The sequence below is a fragment of the Heterocephalus glaber genome, unplaced genomic scaffold, assembly GCF_053883595.1.
Source record: "Heterocephalus glaber isolate CG9 unplaced genomic scaffold, H.glaber_assembly_v1.0 deba00001729, whole genome shotgun sequence".
NCBI lineage: Eukaryota > Metazoa > Chordata > Mammalia > Rodentia > Bathyergidae > Heterocephalus > Heterocephalus glaber.
This window is the reverse complement of record NW_028258440.1, coordinates 7,383,494-7,398,964: the sequence shown is the minus strand read 5'-3', so window position 1 is coordinate 7,398,964 and position 15,471 is coordinate 7,383,494. Positions and strand designations below refer to the sequence as shown.

Below are 15,471 nucleotides of genomic sequence, written 5' to 3'. Positions count from 1 at the left end.
ATGTCTTTTTATTAAGATTTGTTAGGATGACCACACATTTTCTCAGTTTAGTGGCAATTATCCCCTACTAATGAGGTATGACACCTCTGTGTACTTTACCCAGTGACTTGTTAATTATAAGTTTTTCCAGTATCATTGGTGAGAACTAGAAATGTTTCCCATCCTGTGTTAATACAGTGCACATTTACCTCTCGTCACTGTATATTTTTCCTCACCAGCCTTTCATATAATTTGCATGTATTTATAATTAATTGACAGAATACTCAAGGAGGCACCTCTATCTGCAGATTTCCAATTTTTCTATACAGCTCTCTAGTTTCTGATATGTAGTAGTTCTCTGCTACAAACTCTGAGTGTCTTGGTGGCTAGATTCTCATTTTAATAATTTCTTCAATTACAGAATCCATGAGATTCTGTCTTGTCTCCTTCTCCATTCTGCCAATAGAGTGTTAATTACAAGTGAAACCTCCTGAGCCTGTCTTTACACTCTGCATTTCTATAAGCATTCTTTTCTTCTGAGCACTGATCAGTCTCCCATTAAGCTCAGCTTGAAACATTCTAGGTCTTCTTGAACTAGCAACTCCAAAACTTTCCAAATGCATTCTGTGAACCAATTCCAGTGTCTTCTAAACCCTCTGGTCAAGTAAGAGTCACAGCAACAACACCGCTTCTCTGGTACCAACATTTGTCTTAGCTACTTGCTCATCACTGGAACAAATGTCTGACACTCACAACTTAAAGAGGAGATGTTTGATTTGGCTCAGGGTTACAGACCATGGTTGGCTGGCTTGGAAACAGATTGGCATGGTAGAAGGGCCTGGACAGAAGAAAGCTGCACAAATCATGGTGGCAGAAAACAGAGGGAGATTAATTTTTTGATATGTTTAAGATGTACAACATGAATTTTGATGAATATCTACATAGTGAAACGTTTCCTCCAATCAAGCATGAGAATATTGACATTTAAAGTGACTACTGATGTACTTTAAATGTCAATATTTTGTTTGTGCCCCCCAGGCCGGCCGATCAGCTGAAGGCTCAGCTGAACAGAGCCAGGCTGGGAGGAGTGGGCCGAGAGGCTGGAGGCTGACCTGGACCTGCTTCCTCCGGCTTGCTCCACCAGCTCGCCACCAGGACAGTGTGAGGAGGACCTCCCCCCTGCCCCGGGGCAGGCCTACCAGCTGAAGGCTTGGCCATGCAAAGCGCCTCCAACAACACCCCCCACCCCAGCCTCTGGCCTTTTGGCTGTGCAGCTACTTCCTTACACACTGCAGAGGCACAGGGAAACAAAAGCCATTGTCCAGAGCACCAGAAGTGAACAACAGAGAGAGCGCCTGTCTCAGGATCCCGATGAAAACAAGCCCACTGGAAAAGTGAAGGGAATCTCTGCAATAAAGGCACACCAGACCACGGTGATTGGTAAGCTGGAGGGATCATCGGCTCCCATCGGAAACTGGACATTCTTCAGGGGAAAAGCAGATAAAACCTGCAGTAGAAACTTGCAGAGTGCAACCCTGCAGGAGGACAGGGAGCTCAATTTGGGATTTGCAGCCAGAAATCTGCCTGAATCTCACAGGTCTGCTACTGGATTACAGAGACTCATTGACTTATAACTGCACACTGCTGCCCATGTTGTCTATTGTGATAGCAGAGACACACCTTGAAGGAGGCCCTTTATTTTTTAAAGGTGATAGATTAATAACTACCACAAATTGTCATTCTTTAAGAGGTATTTGATGCTATGGTGCTGCTGATTGTATGACTTGTGCTAAGGTGTTGTGATTGATCTAAACAGTTTTCCTTCCTGGTATAGTGAAAATAAGATAGCCTCAGAGTCATTAGAGACTCAATATCTAAAGACCAGCTATATCTGGTAGACACCTCTGAGAAGCAATTATTCCATAAGGGTTTTAAATACATCAACAAAGATACTTACAATAAACAACTTCATAATATCAACCGAGGAACTAAACCAGGGATAGTACCAAAACCAAAAATGAGAAGGCATTTAAGCAAGTCACGAACCCAGATTTCCACCCCACAAAAGGCAATTTCTGCGGGAAATGAGGTGCACAAGTCTGATAATCAACCACCTGGACACCCTGAACTGATAGCACAGGAAGTAGCAAAACAGATGAATAAGGCTCTAGAAAAATTCAAAGCAGGAATAATCTCCCAGATAACTACATAGATGGTGAGCAGAGTGAAAGACATGATTAGAGGCTCTAGAACAGAAACTGATAAAAAAAAAATAGATGAGCTCAGAAACATGCTGGAAGCCAGGAATGCCCAGCATAAGAAAGAAATGGAAACCATGATCGCCCAACGTAAAGAAATGGAATCCATGAAACAGATTCAAACAGATATTGAGGAGATTAAAAACTCCATTGAAAGCATGCAGAGCAGATTAAGAGAATCTGAAGATAGAATATCAGATATAGAAGACAGGATTGTGTTGAAGGACCATTAAAATAGAGATTTCTTAAAAATAGTAAGGAACCATGAGAAATCAATTCAACAGCTGCTAGATGATGTAAAGAAGAATAACATAAGACTGATAGGAGTCCACGAAAAAACAGGAGAAAGTACAATTGACATAAAAAAAAACTGTTCACAGAAGTAATAGGGGAAAACTTCTCAGACAGAGGAGGAGAATTGGACATACAGATAAGTGAGGCATATAGAACTCCACCCAGCCATGATCAAAAAAATCTACACCTAGGCATATAAGAGTCAAGATCCCAGAAACCCAACAGAAAAACAAAATCCTACAGGCATTTAGAGAAAAGAAACAAATCACCTATAAAGGAAAGCCCATCAGAATCAAGGCAGACTTCTCAACACAAACTCTCAAATCAAGGAGAGCCTGGAGTAAAGTATTTCAAGCCCTAAAAGAAAATAACTTCCAACCTAGAATGTTGTATCCTGCAAAATTATCTTTCAAAAGTGATGGGGAAATTAGATACTTCCATGACAAAGAACACTTGAGAAATTTCATAAAAACCAAACCAGCACTCCAAACAATTCTAAGCAATATCCTAGAAAAAGGCAATGAAGGTCATAACTCCATGAGGCCCAAAAGCGGGAAGCCACCAGACAAGGTAAGAAACTAAAGGGAAAGGGGGGAAGAGAAATAAGAGCAAACAACACTAAAGAATCATGACAAGGATGAGTCAATATTTATCAATTATAACTATCCATGTTAATGGCCTCAATTCACCAATCAAAAGAAGTAGACTGACAGAATGGATTATGAAGCAAAATCCAGCAATATGCTGTATACAAGAAACACACCTAACTCAAAAAGAAATTCATAGACTGAAAGTAAAAGGATGGAAAAAGGCTCTCCAGACAACAGGAACCCAGAAAAAAGCAGCAATACCAATCTTATTTGCAGACAAAGTAGATTTCAAACCAAAACTCATTAAGAGAGACAAAGATGGTCATTACATCCTTGTGAAGGGAACAATCCAAGAGGAAGAGATGACAATCTTAAATATATATGAACCAAATACAAATGTCCCCAACAAATATTAATGGACATGAAAAACAAAATAAGCACTTATACAATTGTAGTGGGGGACCTCAATACACCACTATCACAAATATACAGATCATCTAGACAGAAAGTTAACAATGAAATTCTAGAACTGAACCAAGGTATTGAACAAATGGACTTAAGAGATACTTACAGAGTGTTCCACCGCACAAAATCAGAATACACATACTTTTCAGGTGCACACGGGTCATTCTCCAAAATAGACCACATGCTAGCCCACAAGACATGTCTAAGTCAATGTAAAAGAATTGAAATTACCCCCTGTGTATTATCAGACCATAGTGCAATAAAATTGGAGATCAATAACATGAGAAACTGCAAAACTCACACAAAAACCTGGAAATTGAATAACACCCTCCTGAACAGCCAATGGGTCACAGAGGAAATTAAAGAAGAAATTAGACAGTTTCTACAAGTAAATGATAATGCCAGTACAACATATATGAATCTATGGGACACAATGAGAGCAGTTCTATGTGGGAAATTCATAGCAGTGAATGCCCATATAGGAAAACAGAGAGAACTCAGATAAATAACCTAATGCAGAACCTCAAACTCCTAGAAAAAGAAGAGAATAACAAACCCAAAGCTCGTACTAGAGAGGAAATTATAAAGATCAGAGCAGAAATCAATGTAATGGACACTAAGAGAATGATACAAAAAAATGAATGAATCAAAGAGTTGGTTTTTTGAAAGAATAAATAAAATTGATAAATCTTTAGCCAACCTTATCAAAGAAAGGAAAGAAAAGACTCAAATCCATGCAATTAAGAACAAAAAAGGGGAAGTCACAACGGAAGCAGCAGAAATCTAGAGGATCATCAATACCTACTTCAAGAACCTTTACTCTAATAAAATGGAAAACACAGAAGAAATGGACAGATTCCTAGATACATATGAATTGACAAAGTTAAATAAAGAAGATATAGAAATTCTAAACACCCCAATTACAATGAGTGAAATTGAAAGTGTAATAAAAAATTTACCAACAAAGAAAATCCCAGGTCCTGATGGCTTCATTGCTGAATTCTGCAAGACATTTAAAGAAGAACTAATGCCATCACTCTTTAAACTCATCAAGGAAATTGAGAGGGAAGCTAGGCTTCCAAACTCATTCCTGGAAGCAAGTGTGACTGTGATTCCAAAACCAGGGAAAGACCCAACCCCAAAAGGGAACTACAGGCCAATCTCCCTAATGAACATAGATGCAAAAATCCTCAACGAGATACTGGCAAACAGAATACAGAGGGTCATCAAGAAGATCATACACCCTGACCAAGTCGGATTTATCCCAGGGATGCAAGGATGGCTCAACATCCATAAATCAATAAATGTAATACACTATATTAACAGAGTCAAGGACAAAAACCATATGATCATCTCAATAGATGCAGAAAAGGCATCTGACAAAATCCAACACCCATTCATGAGAAAATCGCTACAGAAAATTGGAATAGAAGGTCTTTATCTTAACCTGATTAAGCCTCTCTATGAAAAACCAAGAGCCAACATCATTCTAAATGGTCAAAAACTGAAAACTTTCATGCTAAAATCAGAAGAAGACAAGGATGCCTACTATCACCACTCCTGTTAATATAGTTCTGTAAACATTAGCCACAGCAATTAGAAAACAGAAAGAAATAAAAGGAATAAAGATAGGAAAGGAAGAAGATAAACTGTCATTTTTGCTGATGATATGATACTTTACATAGAAGACCCAAAAAACTCTACCCAAAGACTTTGAGACTTAGTTGACAGATTCCGTAGAGTAGCTGGATATAAGGTCAGCATTCAAAAAACAATAGCCTTCTTATACACAAGTAGGAGACTCATTGAGAGAGAAATTAGGAAAACAATTCCTTTTATAATAGCATCCAAAAAAGTGAAATATCTAGGAATCAAACTAAAAAGGAAGCAAAAGACCTCTATGCTGAAAACTACAGCACCCTGAAAAAGGAGATCAAGGAGGGTATAAGAAAATGGAAAGACATTCCTTGTTCCTGGGTAGGAAAAATCAATATAGTGAAAATTGCTATACTTCCAAAGCTGTTATATAGATTTAATGCAATGCCAATTGAAATTCCAACAATATACTTCACAGAGCTAGAGAAAATAATCCACAAATTCATTTGGAACCAGAAGTGACCTAGAATAGCAAAAGTAATTCTAGGCAACAGAGACATCATTGAGGATATCACAATCCCCAACTTGAAGCTATACTGCAAAGCTACTGTGATAAAAACAGCATGGTACTGGCAAAGAAACAGACCTGAGGATCAGTGGAATAGATTAGAAGATGCAGAAACATCTTCAGGCATACACAACCACCTCATCTTTGACAAAGGAGCCAACCACCCTCATTGGAGGAAAGATAGCCTATTTAATAAATGGTGTTGGAAAAACTGGATTTCAACCTGTCAGAGATTAAAAATAGGCCCATATCTATCACCATGCAAAACTAAGATCAAAGTGGATTAAAGATCTAAACATTACGACAGAAGCACTAAACTTGCTGGAAGATAAGTTAGGTAGAACTCTTGAAGATATTGGCATAGGAAAAGACTTTTTCAACAAAACCTCAGTAACACGGGAGATAGCACAAAGAATCAACAACTGGGATTTCATCTTATTGAAAAGCTTCTGCACTGCAAGAGAAACCACCAGCAGAGCTAACAGACAACCTACAATGTTGGGAAAAATTTTAGGAGGTATAACTCAGACAAAGGGCTACTATCTAGAATATATGAAGAACTTAAAAATATCAGACCCCCAAATTCAAAGATCCAATTCAATAATGGGCATCTGAAATGAACAGACATTTCTCAGTCAAATGAACAGACATTTCTCAGTCAAAGAAGTAAAAGCAGCAAATAAACATATGAAAAAATGTTCAACATCACTGGTCATTTGAGAGATGCAGATGAAAACAACACTGAGATTCCACTTCACCACAGAAAGAGTGGCTGCTATCATGAAATCAACCAATAACAAATGCTGGTGGGGGTGTGGAGAGAAAGGAACCCTTCTCCATTGTTAATGGGAGTGCAGACTGGTACAACCCCTATGGAAATCAGTGTGGAGATACCTCAAAGAACTAGGGCTGGAGGTCCCATTTGACCCTGCTCTTCCCCTGCTGGGTATTTTCCCAAAAGAATTAAAAGAATCATTCCACAGAGATATATGTGTACCCATATTTATTGCAGCACAGTTTGTAATAGCTAAAGCTTGGAAACAGCCCAAGTGCCCATCAACTGGAAACTGGACAAAGAAGACATGGGATTTTTTTATAAAATTGAGTACTACTCTACCATAAAGAATGAGAAACTAGAGTCATTTATAGCTAGATGTATGCATATTGAGGCCATACTCTTAAGTGAAATAAATAAGACACACGTGTAAATACTGAATAGTTTCTTTAATATGAGAAACTGACAGTGCAATAAGGATTAAAAGATTTAATAACTAACAATTGATACTTTGAAATAGAAAAATGTCCAAAGGGGTACGGGTGATGGGAGGAGATAGGGAAAGGAAAGAATGAAAAGGAAAAATTATGAGAAAAGAAAAAAAAAGTGGAAACGAAGTATGTAAATAGGGAAAGGTGGAGGCGTGAAGGGTGCACAGGTAATGGGGAAAATATAAGAACCAAGATACATCATGTACAGGTACAAGCACCCAATGATAAATATAAATATAATGTGTACCTACAATCTACCAATAAAAGAATTTAAGCTAAAAAAATTATTTAAATTATACTTCCAAATTTAGCCTTGTAAATAACATTTAAGGGGAAAATTGGTGTCAGGTATACTACAAATATCAGATTAAGCTGCTGTATTCATCTTTGAAACACCATCCTACATACATATCTACTGTGGAAGGTTATTTTAAATATTCTAAGTTAAATATTGCTGGCCTAGGTCTCCTATAATTTTAATAAATTTTTCTTTCCTAAGGGGGAAAAATTTTGTTTGTAGTAATCATTTCACTATGTAGATATACATCAAAATTCATGTTGTACATCTTAAATATATCAAAAAAATTAAAAATCAGATAAAAAATTTAAATAATCTATGCTATTAAAATTATTTTAGAATTCCATAGTAATTATTATTATAGATATCAAAAATTTTATTACAACATTAGGTGCCAATAACATTTAAGAAGAACAATGTGGTTTATATGTTGCACATATTGCTTTGAGAAAGTCTAAATACAAAAAATTAAATTTAAATTAAATCAACCATTCACATTTATAATATTTTTCCAAAAATTACTGTGGAAAAAGTACTTTCCAAAGTTTCAATTATGTTCAGTTAAATTTTCTTTATATTCAAATACATGAAAATTTGGAAATAATCATTGTTTTCACAAATAGATTCATAAACAGATATTTTAAGCATTGAAATTAGTTCTTAAATCAAGAAGTATGCAGATTTACTGACAGAGGAACATAATCTTGAGAATAAAGGAAATCCATTAGATTTTGCTACCAGGGCAGCAAAACAAATGAACAAAATAAATAAATAAATAGAGAAATAAACAAACTATGAATTATCTAACTTTTCACCATTAATCTGCTAAAGATGGTAGTGCAGAGAAAAAGCTATTTTAAAAATACATTGAATATTTAATTTTTAGATACAAACTCAGGTTATATACAAGGTATGAGCAAGAAATACATTGAATATTAAATTGAAACAATTTATTACAGTAAAAGACACATGGTAAATATGGTAAGAAAGTGGTAAATATGATGGACTAAGTGGTTCAATTGAGGTTGCAGTACATTCAGGAGGATTCAAACAATGTTTCATTTACTATAATAAATATTTTTTAAATATTCACCATATACTTTAATCTCTCTATATATGGCTCATAGCTATAATTTTTCTGTTAACGTTTGGAAACCATAAATGAAAATGGAATTTTTGGTAGCATGAAACCATGGTAAAGGCTAATGCAGTATCAAATCAGAGTACTGAAAATGAATTATTTTCCTTACTTTCAAAAGTTTTACTTTTACTGTTTTGCACATCTTAGTGACAAAAGCTTCTCTAGGTGCTAATTGTAATAGGATACTTGAAAATAACAAGTAATAAGTACAAATTTGCCAACAATACAGGAAGCAATCTGTCAATATATTATGCAGCATTGAGACTCTCTGTATAAAAAACAATAAAGGTACCACTGTTGAAAGTCAGAGAGAAATAAAGGTGAAACAATATGGAAAAAGTCATAGATTCATATAATGTTTTTTATATTCTGTATAAAACAAAATTCCAGGTAGTTTAGAACATACCTGGCATATCTTCCCAAATCACACCAACAACTTGAAATAATTTCTCCAGACAGAACACAACTAAAGAAAGCAACAACAATGAAATGTAGGAGGTTCAGCCTTAAAATAGTTTTAAAGTAGAAAATTTAAAGAACTCTCCTACAGAACTCAGAAGATTTAGATATAGTTTAATATTTATATGTTTATTTGTATATTTATCTATATTTGCATGTATAGATATACAAGAAATAAATATGAACATGTCCATTGATAAGAAGTCATCAAATCACCAACAAAGCCCAAAACTATTTTGTCACCATGATCTACAAAAAAAAATCTTAGATATTAGCCAGGAATTTGGATAATAGGGATATTTAGGGTCAGGAACGTAGCACAGTGGTGCATTGCCTGCCTGCCAAGCACAGAGTCCTGAGTTCCACCCCCGGTATACACACACAAAAAAGAGATATTGAGGAATTGCATAACATACATCTAAGTTGCTGTAGGGATGCAAAGATTTTAAAGAACCAGGGAAATGGGGAGCTAATGAAAGTGAAAAGATAAAGAATATATTAATAGAAAAAGGAATAATAAGACTTTCATGGTACAAAATCCTTTTAAAATTCATCTCATATTCTGAGTCTAATTGATTTTTGTTCTTATCATAACTATTTGCCCAGCACAACAAATGCAATTTCTTTTTGGATAATTAAACAACATCATCTAGCGCCCCAAATTATTTCTACAATATTTATAAGCAACATCCAGTTTGAAAAAAACCCTATATTCCAACAGGAAAAAATAATATGATCAAAACCCAAGAGATAATAGAAGAAATCTAAAATATACCCACGAGTTATTGTACACGTATTCAAACTTCATAAAAGAAAGTGAAAAGAATTTAGACAATTTAAAGAAACCAAAACCTTTTAAAGGATCCATTAAATTTATACAATTAAAAATGAAAATATTTGAAGTAAGACATTCATTGAATAGTTTTAATATCAGAAAAACACTAGAAATGGAGATTCTTGAGCTCAATTACTTGATATTATTCAACATTAAAAGTGAAGCACAGGTAGAAAAGCCATGAATGTCAGAGTGAATGTTTTCAAATGAATTAACACATGTCTAATTGGATTCCCACAAGGGAAAGAGAACAGCATTAGGAGCTTTTATGTATTTGAGTCTATAAGAGTTTTTTCCTCAAATTAAAGAAACATAAAATACAAATCTAAAACTCTAGAAATCCAAAAAAGCAACACTATAGAGAAGAGCATACCTAGGGAAAATAGTATCAAATGGCACAAAACCAAAGATGAATAGAAGATGTAAAATATAGTCAAGAAAACAGTGAAAGTGGTTTCAGGGAAGTACTAATGAAAACACTGTTAACTTCTCATACGAAACAATGAAAACCCATTCTTTTTTCCTTATCCAGTCTCCAGTTGTTGGCCAATTGGGCTGTTTCCAAGTTTTAGCTATTAAAAACTGTGCTGTTTTATATAAACATAGGTGCGAATATATCACTGGGGTATGATTCTTTTAATTCTTTTAGGAAGATCCCCAGCAGAGGAATAGCTGGGTCAAATGGGACTTCTAATCCTAGTTCTTTGAGGTATCTCCATATTGACTTCCACAACAGTTGCACCAGCCTGCACTCCCACCAACTGTGGAGGAGGGTTCCTTTCTCCCCAGAATGCCACCAGCGTTTGTTATTGGATGATTTCTTGATAGCAGGCATTCTTTCTGGGGTGAGGTGTAATCTCAGTGTTGTTGTCATTTGCATATCTTGAAAGATCAGTGATGTTGAAACTTTTTTTCATATGTTTATTTTCTGCATTCACTTTGTCTGAGAAATGTCTGAAGACCACAGTAAGGTAAAATAAAATCTTCAAAATCTTGAAGGAGGAAATGTCAACTCAGAGTTCAATATCTAGCAAAAATTTCCTTCAAAATTAAGGAAAAATAGACAAGTAACAAAATTAAATAAAATAGATATATTAAATCAAAGCTGAAATAATTCATTCATAGCTGACTCAAATGAAAAAGTAATCCTAAAAGGAAGAGTTCAGTTTAAAAGAAAATGATCCAGAGGGGTCCACGGTCGCAGGGCGCCTGCCCCATCCAGCCCACGCCAGCCTGGCTCCTCCACGGATGCCACAGAGGGTCCCTGGTTGAAGGGAACCCGCCCCATCCAGCCTGTCCCCGGCAGTGATCCTCTAAGCTGTGCAGTTGCCTGCAGGATCCCCCCACCCTGTTTCTCTGGCCTCTTGGCTCTACTGCCACCTGGTTCCACACTACAAAGACACAGGGGATACCAGACCACCAGACCACCGTACTGGGTAAGTTGGAGGGATCATCTCCTCCCATCGAACCGGGACTATCCTCAGGGGAAGAGCAGTTAGAACCTGCAGTACAACCCTGCAGCATTCAACCCTACAGGAGGACAGGGAACACAACTTGGGACTGGCAGCCAGTTATCTACCTGAATCTCATGGATCTGCAACTGGCTTGCTGAGACTCATTGACTTATATCTGCACACTGCCAACCACATCGTCTATTGTGACAGCCGAGACATACTCTGAAGGAGGCCCTTCATTTTCACTTTTATTTTTTATTTCCAATATTACTATTATTGATTTGTGTTTCTTTTCTCCTCTTACTTTAATTTTTTTTCTTACTCTTTGAAATTTTTTTGTTTTTCTCTCCTTCTTTTTCTTCTTTTCTCTTTCCTTTCTCTCTCTATTACACTCACTCTGTTGCTGTCTCACATTGTTCATCTCCCTTTTTGTTCCTGTTCTGGCCCTCATTCAGATTTCTTCCTTATTTTTCTATTATTCTCTTTTTCCTTCTCTCACCTGTGTCCTCTGGCCTCACTGCTAACCTTCCCCTATCATTCTACCTATCTATCCCTCCCTCCCCAACTCCTTCTAGCTCCCCAACCTGAAGGGTGAAGTTGGTATATTGAAGCTTTTATTCACTCTAAACATATATTGGGTTGGTCCGCAATTTTGATTTAATTCACACAGTTAAAGGTGATAGATTAATAACTACCATAAAATGTCATTTTCTAAGATGTACTTGATGCTATGGGGTTGCTGATTGTATCACTTGGGCTAAGGTGTTCTTATTGATCTAGTCAGTGGTCCTTCCTGGTATAATGAAAATGAGATAATCTCAGAGTCATTAGAGACTCAAAACTTAAAGACTAGCTATATCTGGAAGACACATCTGAGAAACAATCATTCCATAATGGTTCTAATTACAAGCAGCAAAGATACTTACAATAAGCAATTTTGAAGGATTAACCCAGGAGTTAAGCCAAGGACAGTACCAAAAACAAAAATGAGAAGACATTTAAGGAAGGCACAAACTCAGACTTCCACCCCACCAAGGGTAAACCCCAAGGGAAACAAGGTGGATAAGTCCGACAATCAACCACCTTGACACCCTGAACTGAAAGCACAGGAAGTAACAAAACAGATGAATGAGGCTCTAGAAAAATTCAAAGCAGAAATAATCTCCCAGATAGCTACAGAGATGGTAAGCAGAGTGAAAGACATGATTAGAGTCTCTAGAACAGAAACTGATAAAAAAAAATAGATGAGCTCAGAAACATGCTGGAAGCCATGAATACCCAGCATAAGAAAGAAATGGAAACCATGGTCACCCAACATAAGAAAGAAATGGAATCCATGAAACAGATTCAAGCAGACATTCAGGAGATTAAAAACTCCATTGAAAGTATCCACAGCAGATTAAGGGAATCTGAAGATAGAATATCAGATACAGAAGACAGGATTGCGGTGAAGGATCATGAAAACAGAGATTTCTTAAAAATAGTAAGGGGCCATGAGAAATCAATTCAACAGCTGCTAGATGATGTAAAGAAGAATAACATAAGACTGATAGGAGTCCACGAAAAAACAGGAGAAAGTACAATTGACATAAAAAAACTGTTCACAGAAGTAATAGTGGAAAACTTCACAGACAGAGATAGAGAATTGGACATACATATAAGTGAGGCATATAGAACACCAAATAGCCATGATCAAAACAAAACTATTCCTAGGCCTATAATAGTCAAGATCCCAGAAACCCAACAGAAGAACAAAATCCTACAGGCAGTTAGAGAAAAGAAACAAATCACCTACAAAGGAAAGCCCATCAGAATCACAGCAGACATTTCAACACAAACCTTCAACTCAAGGAGAGCCTGGAGTGAAGTATTTCAAGCCCTAAAAGAAAATAACTTCCAACATAGACTGTTGTATCCTGCAAAATTATCTTTCAAAATCAATGGGGAAATTAGATACTTCCACAACAAAGAACAACTGCAAAATTTCATGAACATCAAACTAGCACTACAAGCAATTCTAAACAATATCCTAGAAAAAAACAATGAAGGTCACAACTCCATGAGGGCCAACAGAGGGAAGTCACCAAGCAAGGTAAGAAACTAAAGGGAAAGGGGGGAAAAGAAATAAAAGAGTCAACAAAAGTAAAACTTCATGACAAGGATGAGTCAATATCTATCAATTATAACTATCAATGTTAATGGCCTCAATTCATCAATCAAATGAAATACACTGATAGAATGGATTAAAAAGCAAAATCCAGCAATATGTTGTATACAAGAAACACACCTAACTCAAAAGGAAATTCATAGACTGAAAGTAAAAGGATGGAAAACATTTCTTCACACGACAGGAAGCCAGAAAAAAGCAGGTGTAGCTCTCTTATTGGCAGACAACGTAAATTTCAAACCAAAACTAATTAAGAGACACAAAGATGGTCATTACATCCTTGTGAAGGGAACAATCCAAGAGAATGAGATGACAAACATGAATATATATGCACCAAATACGAATGGCCCCTACTATACAAAACAAACATTAATGGACATGTAAAATCAAATAAGCACTAGCATAATTGTAGAGGGGACCTCAATACCCCACTATCACAAATAGACAGATAGTCTAGACAAAAAATTAACAAGGAAATTCTAAAACTGAGCCAAGTTATTGAACAAATGGACTTAATAGATGTTTACAGAGTATTCCACCCCATAAAATCAGAATACACATTCTTTTCAGCTGCACGCAGGTCATTCTCCAAAATAGACCACATGCTAGCTCATAAGACATGTCTAGGTAAATGTAAAAGAATTGAAGTTACCCCCTGTATATTAGCAGACTATAGTGCAATAAAATTGTAGATCAATAACCTAATAAACCACAAAACACACACAAACACATGGAAAATGAATAACACCCTCCTGAACAACCAATGGGTCACATAGGAAATTAAAGAAGAAATTAAACAGTTCCTACAAGTAAATAATACTGCCAGTACAAAATACAGGAATCTATGAGACACAATGAAAGCAGTACTACGTGGAAAATTCATAGCAGTGAATGCCCATATTAGGAAAAAAGAAAGAACTCACATAAATAACCTAATGCAGAACCTCAAGCTCCTAGAAAAAGAAGAACATAACAAATCCAAAGCTCTTACAAGAGAAGAAATTTTAAAGATCAGAACAGAAATCAATGCAATGGAGACTAAGAGAATGATACAAAAAAAATCAATGAATTGAAGAGTTGGTTCATCAAAAGAATAAATAAAATTGATAAACCTTTAGCCAACCTTATCAAAAAAAAGAAAGAAAAGGCGTAAATCCATGCAATCAAGAATGAAAAAGGTAAAGTCACAACAGATCCAACAGAAATCCAGAGTATCATTAATACGTACTTCGAGAACCTGGACTCTAATAAAATGGAAAACACAGAAGAAATGGACAGATTCCTAGATGCATACAAATTGCCAAAGTTAAATGAAGAAGATATGGAAATTCTAAACACCCCAATTACAATGAGTGAAATTGAAATTGTAATAAAAAATTTACCAACAAAGAAAAACCCAGGTCCTGATGGCTTCAATACTGAAACCTACAAGATATTAAAAGAAGGACTATTGCCATTACTCTTTAAACTCATCAAGGAAATTGAAAAGGAAGCAAAGCTTCCAGATTCATTCCTGGAAGCAAATGTTACTTTGATTCCAAAACCAGGGAAAGACCCAACCCCAAAAGGGAACTACAGGCCAATCTCCCTAATGAACATAGATGCAAAAATCCTCAACAAGATACTGGCAAACAGAACACAGAGGTTCATCAAGAAGATCATACACCCTGACCAAGTCGGATTTATCCCAGAGATGCAAGGATGGTTCTATATTTGTAAATCAATAAATGTAATACACTATATTAACAGAGTCAAGGACAAAAACCACATGATCATCTCAATAGATGCAGAAAATGCATTCAAGAAAATCCAAAATCCATTCATGATAAAATCCCTACAGAAAATTGGAATAGAAGGTCTTTATCTCAACCTGATTAAGGCTATGAAAAACCATCAGCCAACATCATACTAAATGGTCAAAAACTGTAAATTTTCATGGTAAAATCAGGAACAAGACAAGGATGCCCACTGTTACCACTTCAGTTCAATATAGTTCTGGAAACATTAGCCATAGCAATTCAAAAAGACAAAGAAATAAAAGGAATAAAGATAGGAAAGGAAGAAGTGAAACTGTCATTATTTGCTGATGATATTATACTTT

At 36.0% G+C, this 15,471-nt stretch overlaps 1 pseudogene; it reads left to right on the top strand.

Annotated features, from left to right (window-relative positions):
• The window catches only part of LOC147821578 (actin-related protein T1-like), a 43,024-nt pseudogene that overhangs the window by 4,093 nt on the left and 23,460 nt on the right, over positions 1–15,471 (top strand).